Source organism: Micromys minutus (genome assembly GCF_963924665.1).
Source record: "Micromys minutus genome assembly, chromosome: X".
In the NCBI taxonomy this organism is placed as follows: Eukaryota; Metazoa; Chordata; class Mammalia; order Rodentia; family Muridae; genus Micromys; species Micromys minutus.
In genome coordinates, this window is record NC_137970.1 from 91,403,323 (window position 1) to 91,414,478 (window position 11,156).

Here is an 11,156-nt window from a genome sequence, read left to right on the forward strand (position 1 = left end):
CGTTACGCCAGGCACCTACGACTCTAGGATAGAGCCCTCAGGAGCTCCGCCCCTAACAAATAGCCCTAGTGATAAGCAGAGCCCCGCGTTCCATTGGGCTCCCCGAGATCTCGCGAGAGTGCAAGGCACCGGGTTTCACTCAGGGTTAAGGTTTTAACACCTGACCTTTACTTCCCGCCTGACTAAGTCCCAATGCTGCCCAATCCCCTAGCGGCCCAGATTCCCTCAGGGCCCGCCCCTTAGCACGTCATTAGCAACTCCGCCATCTTGTCTAGTAACCACTCTTTCCTGGACTACAATTCCCACCATGTAAAGCAGCTACCCGTTGAGGATTAGAAATGTGGGAATCACCCAGATGTCTCATAAAGATCTCATTAAAGATCATTTAATCTTAAGTTTAGTAATTTTTTTCAGATAAAAAATACCTTAAATATTTTAAGTATATATGATTCCTTAATTTTAAAAGTTTAGTGCTCTTTTTTTTTTTTAGATAAAAAATAAACGCAAGGATTTTAGCCACACGAGGTAGATTGAGCCTGTAATTAATTGGAGCGCTGAAGAGAAGGATCACAGCAAATTCAAAGTCTGGTGTAAATAGCAAGTTTCAGGAAAATTAGTGCTAGATAGTGGAACCTTGTATCAACCAACCAACATATAAATAAATAGATAGGTAAAGGCGTTTTAAAACTGAAGTACACTTTCAGAGGCATTAGGATTTACAGATACTCAAAAAACACACAAGATACTAATTTTAATGAATTATAACCAAAATGTATGAGGTTTGTTTTCACCACCTTTCTTTTTCTAATTAAAGAATTCTCTCCGGGCATCTAACAGGAAGGGGAAAGGAAAACATTCTATTTGATTTCGTTCACTTTCTTCATTCACTTTGAAAAGAATCAAATACCCACAAACAGTTGAATGGATAAGCAAGATGTGATACATCCACAGAATGAAGTATTATGTCATAGGTACATGCCTACGATCAGTTGGTACATGCCATAAATTTGAGCAGTAAAACAAACTATGGGCCAATCAGGTGTGGGGGCATGTTCCTGTAGTCCCTACTTTGGGGAAGCTGAGTCAGGAGGGTCATAAATTCTAGGTCAGACTGAGATACCCAACAAGATGTTTTCTATAGAAAGAAGGAGGGAGTGAATGAAGAAAAGAACAAAGATTTTGTTGGTGAATCCACATGAAGGGGAGTGGAGTCTCCAGTGTACTTTGCAGGTGCCCAAAGAAGACAAGGCACTGACTGACCTAGCCTGGGTTCCTGCCCCTGACAGGTGGTTCTCAGTACCGTGATTAAAAATAACCATGGTGTGTGGCAATTAAAGGAAAATTGGGATCTGGGGAGCAAGTGGCCCTCACCTATATTCTGCACTAAGCTGAGAGCTAAAAGTTTGCTGCTACAAAAGATGACCTTTATTTAAAGTTGGCCAGATCCTGAAATTTTGGTCTTTCTTGTAGCCCTGTATTTTTTGTGGGGAGAAAAAAAAAAAGACCTGAGACATTTTTTTTCAGCATACTTATGAGTCAGGCAGACAGAATTAGGTAAGTGTGGTGGCAGATACCTGTATTATAGTCGTAGATACTCTAAGCTACTGAGCCACAAGATCACTTAGCTCACCCGTCTGGGCAGCATACTAAAATGTCATTGTTCTCTTCCCAAGGAGGCATTTGTTTGCTGCTTTTTCAAGACAGGGAGACAGGGTTTCTCTGTGTAGCCTTCCTTGACTGTTCTGAAACTCACTCTGGAGAACAGGCTGACCTTGAACTCCAAGAGATTAGCCTGCATCTGCCTCCAGAGTCCTGGAACTAAAGGTGTGTGCTACTACCACCGGAAGGAGACAATATTTATTAACATTTATTTTGTTTTATCAATACCTGACTTGGACTTTGTGAAGACTCCTAGCTGGGGATGTGGATCCTGAAGTGGCCACTTCCTGTAGCAAGGCAGGACATCCAGTGGAGGGATAAGGACATCTATAAACTCTTCAACCCAAAATGTGTCTGTCCTGCCTAGAAGATGTGCAGAGACAAAGATTGAGCAGAAACTGAGGAAATGGCCAACAAATGACTGGTCCAACTTGAGAACCATTCCACAGGCAAGAACCAATCCATGACACTGTTGCTGATACCCTGTTATGCCTGCAGACAGGAGCCGAACATAAATGTCCTCTGAGAGGTACCATCCAGAAGCTGACAGAAATGGATGAAAGGACCCAAGGGCCAAAATTAGATGGAGCTAGGGGAGTCTTGTGGAAGAGTTGGGGGAATGATTGGGGGACTCGAAGAAGACAGAGACTCCACAGAAAGACTAACAGAGTCAACTAACCTGGACCCTTGGAGTCTCCTAGAGACTGAGCCACCAACCAAAGAGTGAGCATGGGCTGGACAACATGTCCTCCCCGCACCTGCACATATGTTGCAGATGTGCAGTTTGATCTTCTTCATGCATGTCCTCCAACAACTGGAGGAGTGGAGGCTGTCCCTGACTATGTTGCCTACCTGGGGATCCCATCCCCCTAACTGGACTGCCTTGTAGGCCCTCAGTGGGAGAAGAAGCTCCTAGTCCTGCAGCTCCTCTTGATATTCCAGGGGTGGCTGATGGGGGCAGGGATTCCCCCTTCTCTTCTGAGAAAAGGAGGGAAGAATGGGGGAAGGATCTGTGTTAGGAGGTCCTGGGAGGAAAGGGGGCTGATATTGGGATATAAAGAGAATAGGTAAATTAATTTTTAAAAATACCTGTCTTTAAAAAAAAAAGGCTGGGCAGTGGTGGCAGATACTTTTAATCTCAGCACTTGGGAAGGAGAGCAGGTAGCTCACTGGAAGTTTGAGGCCTGCCTGATACACAGTATGAGTTCCAGGACAACCAGGACTACATAGAGAAACCCTGTTTTGAAAAACATAAATAAATAAATACCTGATTTTATCATAAAGATTATAATAAAGTATTTCAAAGCAAAAAAAGGGGGGTAATAAGTTGAAAAAAATCCAGAAGTAGAGTTCTGAGGAAGGCTAAAAAGATAGGAAGTTGGGGGACATGAAGTGAGAAGGGAGCCCCTTCATCCTGAAATCCAGCTTTTGTCATTCTGGCTCTCAGAGAACTGGAGAGAGAGAGGAGTCAGAGAGCCAGGAAATGTCAAGACTAATGACAGGGAGAATTGCACACGGAGACAATGTGTGCCTACCTAAACCCCAAATGACATGTAACCTCAAGTTTTGACACCTCTTACATCCATTAATTTTGGCAACTCTTTTGTAACTTTAAACCTTTTAACCTTGTTCTAAAACACACTCTGAACAATGTAAAAAAAAAAAAAAAAAAACTGGGGAGAAACTGTTCTGAAGGTTTAGAGATGTAACTTGAGAGATGTAATCTGCCTTCAATTCCTTGGACCATGCTTACACCCCACCAACACCAGCAGCACCACCACCAGAATCCTACATGTGCCTATTGTAAAAATGCTCAAAGATGACTCACTCTCCTTTGAGAAGCCTATATCCATACTTGGCTATGTTAGATTTTTCCAACTGCCTTTCTTCCCTAAACCTTTGTGGCTAACTGTTTTTTTTTCTTTGTTTGTTTGTTTTTTGTTTTTTTGTTTTTTTGGTTGGGGATTAAATTTTTAGGTTTTATTTATTTTTATGAGTGTTTTTCTGAAGGTACACCTGTGTGTCACACATGTACAGTGCCTTTGAAGATTATTTGTTTGTTTGCTTAGTGTGCGTGCGTGCGTGCGTGTGTGTGTGTGTGTGTGTGTGTGTGTGTGTGCATATGTGTGTGTGTCCCGCTACCCAGGAGTAAGGTTAGGAGACAGGCTACCATCTACAGCCTCCTTTCATACTGTAGGCCCTGAGAATTGAACTCAGATAGCCCGACTTAGCAGCAGGTACCTTTACTACCTAATCCATTTCTCTTGCCCCACCCCATTTACAGCAATTTCCATAAAATGTTATTTGGTGTTTGACTCTATGCCCTTGAGTAGGTTAGAAGACACGATTCCAGAGTTGGCATTCTCCTTCCATCACCTGATTTCCAGAGACACGAATCAGATTGCCAGGCATGGCAGAGGGCAAAATTAAAATCTTTTTAGGAACATTTAAATTTATGTGTATGAAAGTTTGCATGCATGTAAGTCTGTGTATCATGTCTATGCCTGGTGGCTGAGGAGGTCAGAGGTAGACCCAAGAGCCCTTGAAACTAGATGTGTTAATAGTTGTAAGCCAGCATGTAGGTTCTGAGAATAAAATCCAGGCCCTCTGCAACAGAAACAGGTACTCAAAACCCCCAGAGCCATTTCTTTATCCCTAATGAGTTTTTCAAACTTGGAAGTTTTAAAGTCTTGGCATGGGGGTGCATAGCTTTAATCAGAGGCAGATGATGAGGCAGAGGCAGGGGGATTTCTGTGAGTTCAAGGCCAGCCTATTCAGCCTGGTCTACATAGTAAGTTTCAGTGAAGCCAAGACTATCCTGTCTCAAAAAAAAAAAATCAATGAAATTAGTTTTTATGTAGCATGTGGTGTGTGTGTTTGTTTGAGTGTTTGAGCCTGTGAGGCTAGATGATACCTCACCTGACTTTGCTCTCTCCTTCCAAGATGTGTCCTCCCTGATTGAGCTCAGATCTTTAGGCATAGTGGCAAGTGCCTACCACTGCGAGTCATCACATAACCTCTACCTCCTTTAAAAATCTCTTTTCGGGAAGGGGGTATATGGTATATGAAACATTTCCCTCTGTGTCTGTCAGTCTCTCTGTGTCTCTCTGTGTTCCCGTTCCTAAGGGGTACAGGGAGGAGAGATAAGATGACACTCCCCAGAGCTGGCTGTCTTTTTCCATCCCAGGGATCCTAGGGCTTGAACTCTGGTTTTCAGGCTTGTTAGCAAGCATGTGGCGAGGCATCTCGCTGGCGCTTTTATTTTTCTTTCTTTCTCCTGTTGTTGTTTCCCCTTATTTTGGACAAGGTCTCACTCTGTAGCCCAGGTTGGCTTCAGACTCAGGGCAGTCAGTCGTCCTTCCTCAGATTTCCAACTCCTGTGATTCTATGTGTAATCTACCAAAGTACATTCAATTTCTCCGTTGAAAATGCTGCTTAAAAATGTCCCGGTTGTTGGGACTGGGTTGCATCCATATGAGTTACTGGCCAAAGGAGTCCCAAGAAAATCCCCAAACAAACCAGGGTGTGCCAAGACAATAGGTTTCTTTCTTCAAACTGACAGCAAAACCCCATTGCTGAAGACAACACACACAACCCATTAAACATGGAGCGATCAACTTGGTGCCAACATAGAACATTCACTCTTACATTCTAGTATATTTGGTACAGGAAAAGTACTCTGCAAGTTACCAAAAAAGAAAGGTAAACAGCAACCTCACCATATTACCTTTGACTTACAATACTGTCACGCCTGAAAAAATATGCTAGGGCAATGGTGGCATAACTAACCAAGGTTTGATTTGACTTAAAGCCCACCCCACAAAATGGAAATCATACCTGATACTACTTAGGTGAGCAAGAACCAGAGACTAGATAGCCTAGATACCTAGGGCAAAACCAAATACTACTGGTCTTGAAAGAAGTTTCCCTCCAAAATAGAAAGTTTAATTTCAGAGGAGTTTGCTACACAACACATATGTGATCCTTTGAATGTATTTGGCCCACAGGATGTGACTCTACTAGGAGATCTGGTCTTATTGGAGTATGTGTGGCCTTGTTGGAGGAACTGTGGAGATGAACTTAAGGTCCTATGGTTAGCCCAAGTCCACCCCACCTCAGGGCTGGGGTGGGGTGGTTGAACCCAGGGAGTTCCTCATGATGGGCTGTTCAGAAGAGCAAAACCATGGCTCTGGGTTGGGAAAGCACAGTCTGAGATGTGGGAAAGCCAGAGCTGGTTTGGGGGTCCTCAGGCCTGTGATGAAGCTGGGCCGTGGGGTTTCTCAGACACTTGACATCCAGGTGCTGCTGTGAGTTACAGAACTTCAGAGAATGGAGTCAGGGGCCCACAGGTTGGGGACAGCGTCTAGGCCATCTAGCCAGGGGTTAGGGAAAAAGGGGAGCTCTGGCTTGTCTCACAGGGTGATTGTCCTTGGATTGCTGGAGGCAGGCTTGGTGGTAGTTGTGGTTGGGAGTGCAGAGAGGCCTTCTATGGGAGAACTAAGTTGAAGCTCTGTAGCTGAAGGCCTTCTTCATGGATCCCCATGGTGGAGCTTGATGAAAAGAGACGGTCCATGGTTCTGAACAGTTTATTGTCATGGTGGAAAATGGATGCATAAAATGATACCCAACTTTTCAGGATGGGCCTGAGATTAAATACCTTTTGTAGGGAAGAATGTCTGGGAAGGGGAGCTTATTGACTAAGCCTTCCGGGCCTCTAGGTACCTCATTAGCATGGAGAACTCTGTTTTGAGCCTACGTGACCATAGGGCACATTTCTTTTATATGAGAAACATGGCACATGTTTCAAGTCAGGAGTCTGGCAAGGAACTGGGAGTTACCTAAGCCTCAGGTGTGTGCCCACCAAATCTCTGACCTGCTCTACCTTACCAAACTTCCTGACATGGTTTTACATATCACACAAAAGAAGTAGTCTCTCCTTGTTGCCTTCTGATCAAGATGCAGAACTCTCAGCTCCTTCTCCAGCACCATATCTTCCTGGATGCTGCCATGCTTCTGGCCATGATAATGGACTGAACCACTGAAACTCTAAGCCAGCCCTAATTAAATGTTTGTCTTTATAAGAGTTGCTTTGGTTATGATGTCTCTTCACAGCAATGGAAATCCTAAAACAGCATAGTTCTACAAAATTCTGGTTTGAGCCATTGACCTCCGACTAGTTTTTTTTTTTTTTTCATAGAATACATTTAACATAAAGTTAACCTTTACTTTAAAAATATTTGTTTATTTATTTATTTATTTATTTATTTATTTATTTATTTATTTAATGTATGTGAGTACACTGTCTCTTGTCTTCAGACACTGTCTTTGTCACCAGAAAAGGGTATCAGATTCCCAATACAAATGGTTGTGAACCACCATGTGGTTGTTGGCAATTGAACTCAGGACCTCCAGCAGTCAGGGCTCTTAACCACTGAGCCATCTCTCCAGCCTCAAAGGTTAACCCTTTCAATTTAACATTTCATACAACCTTCTCTTACATTTCAAAGAAGATGACTCATGTTCAAATTTGTTAGTTTTCAAAGTGTGCTAAGTTGCTGCTAGACCTGATATGTAATTTCCAAAGCAAATCTATATGCCTTTAAATTTCCAAATTAAACCTGGACTGACAATGCTTTTATGAGAGCCATAGACTATATATAACAAAATTCCAATATCAGATGTATTAGAGTTCTTTAGAATAACAGAACTTATAGAATAAACCACACGCACTCACATATGTAAAGGGGATTTATTAGAATAGCTGCAGTTCCCCTAATTCAACAATGGTTAGCTATGAATGGTAAGTCCAAGAATTCAGTAGCTTCTTTCTCAGCCCATGATGTTGGATGTTTTAGCTGGACTTCAGCATACACTGAAATCCTGAAGTAGATACAGGCTTCCTGTAGAAAGTGTGGCCCAGATTAAATGTGTATCTTTCTATCTCAAGACCCAGATTAAAAATTTGTGTCTTCCTGCCTCAAAATCCAGATTAGAAGTGGCTCTTCCTACTTCAAATTAAGCAAAATCCATTACTGGTGTTCCCTCCATTTCTGGATTTTAATTCATAATTCTCTTGTGGTTTCCTGGTACATCAGAGAGCACTCTTTAGTAACTGTTTTTGTGTAAGAACAGAAAGATGACAAAATACTAAGGTTAAAATGATTTCATACAAATTTTCAAAATGTGTGCCAATAAAGCAGCTAGCTTTCTTCAGTACCTCTCCAGGCATTGTCATCTCCAATCCTTCAAGTGACTAGGGGAACAAAGTACTAACTTTTCATATTCTTGTACACCATCCTTTGTTTCTACATCCTAGCAATGACATGGCTTCATGTACTCTTTAATAGTATTTGTTTCTAAATCATATATGAGCTTTCCTCCGTGTGCTGGTTTGCATATGCTCCTGCCCAGGGAGTGTCACTATTAGAAAGTGTGGCCCTGTGGGAGTAGGTGTGTCACTTTGGGTGTGGGCTATCAGACCCACTTCCTAGGTGCCTGGAAGTTAGTCTTCCACTAGCAAAGCAGCCTTCAGATGAGGATGTAGAACTCTCAGCTCTGCCTGAACCATGTCTTCCTGGATGCTGCCATGCTCCTGCCTTGATGATAATGGACTGAACCTCTAAACCTGTAAGCCAGCCCCAATTAAATGTTGTCCTTCATAAGACTTGCCTTGGTCATGGTGTCTGTTCACAGCAGTAAAACCCTAATTAAGATATTCCTATAAGGGCTGGAGAGATGGGCTCAGTGGTTAAGAGCACTGACTGCTCTTCCAGAGGTACTGAGTTCAAATCCAAGCAACCACATGGTGGCTCACAACCATCTGTAATGGGATCTGGTTCCCTCTTCTGGTGTGTCTGACAACAGTACAATGTACTTATATACATAAATAAATAAATCTTTAAAAAAAAAAGATACTCCTATAAGATAAGGCCATCTATCATTTCCTTGTTTTTTATAGATTCCTCCTTCTTTTCCTATCCATGCCTTTTCTTCTGGAGACCACTTTAACTCTCTATCTTTATTATTCCCCAGTTCATCCTGGCTAATTAATCCAGCAGTCATTCAACTGGAAGGCACATGTATCTCCTCACATAATTCCAAATTGAAGGCCAAGTCTTGCAATGAGTGATTTCTACAAAGGACAATGTAAGGTTTGTTTTTTGGCTTTTGTAGTTTGGTTGTCTAGATCCTTTCTCATGGCCATAAAAAACAAGAGGAAGGCCTGTTCCTCATCTACCACAGACTCATGACCACCCCTATTCCTCATTCCTGAGAACCACACCTGTTTCATTTATTATGGAGTGATTAGTTCTGAGTAATGGGGGTAATATATTCTCTAGAAATAGAAACTGAAAGTAAAACACAGAGATCAGACAGCAAATCAGGTAGTTCCAGGACAACAGCAGTCAGCAATCACACGTGGTGATCAACAACGGCCTGGCAACGTTTCAGGGGCAGGAACTCTCTCTCTCTCTCTCTCTCTCTCTCTCTCTCTGTCTCTGTCTCTCTCTCTCTCTCTCTCTCTCTCTCTCTCTCTCTCTCTCTCTCTCTCTCTGTCTCTCTCTCTCTGTCTCTGTCTCTCTCTCTCTCTCTGTCTCTGTCTCTGTCTCTGTCTCTCTCTCTGTCTCTCTCTCTCTCTCTCACACACACACACACACTCACACACACTCACACACATCTCCCCCCCCCCCTTATGCAGCCCTGCTGGACCTGGCAAGAAGCCCCTCTTTGAGTTCAAGAGACTCCCAAAACATTATAGGCTATTGCTGTTGTTCTTTGTTGTCTTTCAGAAGTTGAAGATAAGTTCATATTTTAAAGACACTACAGAGGTCACACAAGGTCCTAGATGACACACAGTGGACTTGAAAGCCTCCTCCCTAAGGATTAGCAATTGTGGTACCAGAAGGTGCCATACAAGCTTCCAGAACAACCAAGAGTCACACCAGCAATGGCAGCTAATGTAAGACTTGAAGTGAGTCTTAACTACTGAGGGACCTCCCAAGTGAGACAGGAGTACAATGAAAACACAAGAGGTTTATTTTTCCATCATGTTTGGTTGACCCTCAATCAGCCCCTCATGACAAGTGACTAGAAGGCAAGCCCGAATGGCTATAACAATAAATTTTTAAACTTTTTATGGATGCAGGTTACATCATCAAGGTTACAGTTTAAACTTACTACCTAAGCATATTGACCTTTGAATATATTGCCTAGCAAGCATGGGCAGATTATAACATGCATTTGAACTCTATCTGGGACCAGAGGGTCAGGTGGTGACTATCAGTCAGTACATTTTGTAGGTTTTATGGTCTTGTTCCTCCCAAGAACTGTGAATGGAGAATGGAACCTGGCCCAGCCTTGACCTGAGGCAGTGGATGTGAGGCTGGTGAAAGCCCCTAGGGTCCTTCACTATGAACTTCAATATCAACCAGCATAACATGTTATCTCTAAGGGTGCAGGAGGGGCATGAATACCCCGAAAGTAACTAACAGCTCTCCATTTGGCTGCATCCTCTCTTAGATGAGTCTGCAGGCCTTTGAGTCTGGCTTGTTATTTCATTGTTTCTCTTTGTATTTTAATTCCTGCTTGCCTTTTTCATCCCTCTCTTTATTCCACCTCACAACCCTTTTATTCATCCTTTTCTTCCTTACATTTTTGTTCATCCTCAAATAAAATAAGGCCTGCTCAACAAGAGGGAAATGATAACTTTTACTAGAAAACCAGTCAAGTACCCAGGGCTAATGATGTCGTTGATCTTTGCAGAGAATCTACAACCACCACTTTACTAAACCAGTACAATTCTTAATTGCATTTGAGATAGTTACACCCACATACAGAAGTGTAACAATCGTTTCTATAGATTAAAGAAACTAATCTTTGCAAGAGACAGAGACTACCACAGAAAATCAAATTTGGCAGTATTATTCATAAGGCCACTCAATGAAATATATATTGCATTCATTATAGAGAACAAGTAATCCTGTGGTGCCCAGACCAAACTGATCCATATGCAAACTAACCCTTGTACCTACAGCTCATGGAACATGGAGGAAGGGAGTGGGCTGAAAGGTTTTAAGATCCAGAGGAACAAGAAGTCTGCATCCCTTAGAAATGCCAGGGAAACTATAACGTTTCAGCAACATGACTACTTAAGCAACACCTGACAAGCATGACACTAGCAGATAGATTATGGTAACATGAAAGGGAGAAATATCAAGAGGCTCTAACCCTAGACAAAGAACTACAGGCAACTAGGTAATTCTGAGAGCCAGGAGAAATAGTCTTCCGTCAGTTAATTATCCAGTACCAAATGGTCAGTCCTGAAATTATAAACATACAAGTAATAGATGCACTGAGCAGGTTATTATAACAGGGCCCCAGACCTTAGTAGATTCCCAGACCTTAGCACAACTGACTCTATGATGGAAGTACCATTCAGGCTGCAAAACTCAGCATGTAGACAGTATCACCTGTCAAAACAAAAGACATAATCCATC